This window comes from Morone saxatilis, unplaced genomic scaffold (genome assembly GCF_004916995.1).
Source record: "Morone saxatilis isolate NCDOM2014 unplaced genomic scaffold, NCSU_SB_2.0 Contig2, whole genome shotgun sequence".
Classification (NCBI taxonomy): domain Eukaryota; kingdom Metazoa; phylum Chordata; class Actinopteri; family Moronidae; genus Morone; species Morone saxatilis.
In genome coordinates this window covers 25926745-25929096 of record NW_023339762.1, presented here as the reverse complement: position 1 = coordinate 25929096, position 2352 = coordinate 25926745, and the positions used below count along the sequence as shown (strand labels likewise).

General features: G+C 36.7%; 1 pseudogene; it reads right to left on the bottom strand.

Annotated features, from left to right (window-relative positions):
- Positions 1-2352, bottom strand: part of LOC118330915 — a 6869-nt pseudogene that overhangs the window by 1567 nt on the left and 2950 nt on the right.

Genomic DNA, 2352 nt, shown 5'->3' with positions numbered 1-2352 from the left:
ATAATGACAGATTTCTCTGAGTTTGAACATTGTTGGAAACATTTGGGATAATGTAAGAACTCAGCTGATGTGTTGCTGGACAAAAAATTGGTAAAAACATGAAAAAAGTGTCTCAAACAGACAGAAAGGAAGACGCTCAATCCAAAAAGGGACCCAAATGCAGTCAAAAATGCAGAATCCACCCATTAAGAAGCAGCGTGGATGGAAAAGAGTAACAATGACACAAATGTTCTTACTAGGTAGAAATCAGCCTCCAGTAAAGACACACGACTTCTTATTGGCTAAACTAAAACACTATTCAGAAACTTCACGCCTGAATCTGAAGTAGCGACATCAGGTCGTTCTGTCTCTCACCTCTTTGTCGGACTTCTGCACTTTGGCCTCGGCGTCGTACCTCGCGTCGTCCACCTTGTCAATGAGTGCCGCAAGCTTCTTGCAGACCTCCTGTTGATTCACAAAACGAACAAACACCTCGTTAAACACATTTTTTCAGCTGTGATTTTTAATGGTCCTAAACTGAGCTGAGACCATTTGAAAGGTTATCAATACTTGATCAATACAATTCAGTTCAGTGGAAGAAGCACTTTGATTTCCAGAAAGCTCACACAATATCATAAACAATGGGTCCAGATAAGAATATTATTTATGTTTTATTGCAAATAAAGTGATTAAATTATAATTTATTTATTTAAATTGAAATATTGTGTTGAAATCTTGAAATCTTGAGACAGAAAAACCTGGAAATGTGAGTGAAAAACCTGACAAAAAGAGGTAAAACAGGACCCATATAGTGTGTTAAAATGCAGGTATTTATGGTAAAAACCATAAAAGTGAAACAAATGTGAGATTAAAAACAGAAATATTCATTTAGTGGCCACAATTCAGACAGAAAGAACCCTGAAATTTAGATAAAGTATGAACCAAAAATCTGATATTGTGAGTAAAAGTCCAAAAGTTTTATCATTAAAAATGGAAGTGAAGCTATTTATTATAAACTATTGGGTAGTTTATTTTGTTACTATTCTTTTTTTGTATCAACAATTTCAATCCACAAAGTAACTAAAGGCACCAAATCAATATAGTGAAGTAAAAGTAAAATAAAAAAGAAATACTTGTTCTTCAGTACTTTAGTATTAAGATGTAACATTTTCTATTTTTACTTTAGTAAAATATCTCAAAACTTTTTCTACAACTGATAAATTTAAGTATTAAAGGACCAGTTTGCAGGATTTAGTGACGTCTAGTGGCGAAGTGGCGAATTGCAACTAACTGAACACTGCTCGCATCTGTATTTTAAGTCTACGGTCGCTGTGAAAAGCCAGAGTTTGGTTTGTCCATTCTGGGCTACTAGAAGAGGACCCGCTGCCTCTGTGGTTAAAAACATGCAAAGGTAACGAAAACACAACGATTCTTATTTTCAGGTGACTAACTAGCTAACGGCGGCACAAAGACGCCGCCATCGTCTCACCTGGAGGGCGGCCAGGTCTCCGCTGAGGTCGGGGGTGGGGCAGTTCTCAGCCATGTACGCCTCCTTCGCCGCCGCGATGTCCTTCTTCTCCTGCTCGATCCAGTTGGCGGCAATCTGAAGCATCAAACTCTGCAGGGAGGTAAAATAATAAAAAGGTTATAACGACGTTTTAATGCTGAAACTTAAAAAGGTAAATAAAGGATTTAATCTCACCTTCAGATGATGCCTGCGGCTGGACGTCATTTTCTTTCCCCTGTGAGACACAAATTAAAGTCTCATTTTCTACAAATCTTTTATTCTTTAAGGAGTTTTAACTAGTTAGTAAGCCGAGAACCGAAAGAAGTTTCGATATTTATATGTAATTATTCTTAATATCTGTGTATTCAGGTCTGATTTCCCCTTTAAATCAATGAAACCGTTTTCTTCCACAGGGGGAGAATCAACCCAAGATTAAAGTTCCTTGTAGATGCTTTAAAGAGGAATTAAACCATTACGGAAGGACTCAGATTGATATTTCCGGCCAGTTTCCATTTCTACCTAATGTTGTTGTTTAGTTTCCTGCGTCTGATAATCCATAATTAAAATCAATTAATTTACACGTTAAAGCTGAAAATAACAAACACTTTTTGTTTGTATAAAAATAAACGCGATATAATGTCAGTTAGCTTTAGAGGGTGCTGGTAGTTCTTTGGACAGAGCCAGGCTATGTCAGAAATGGATTCAGCATCCTCAATAACCCAAAAACAACTCCAATATTATCCAAATCAGCCAATCAGCTGCTGAAACATTGTTCATACAGGTGATTATTAATGCTAATTATGCTAATTGTCCAACGCTTGTAAGAATTTCTGAATTCTGGGGACCCAAACTTTACATTTCTAACA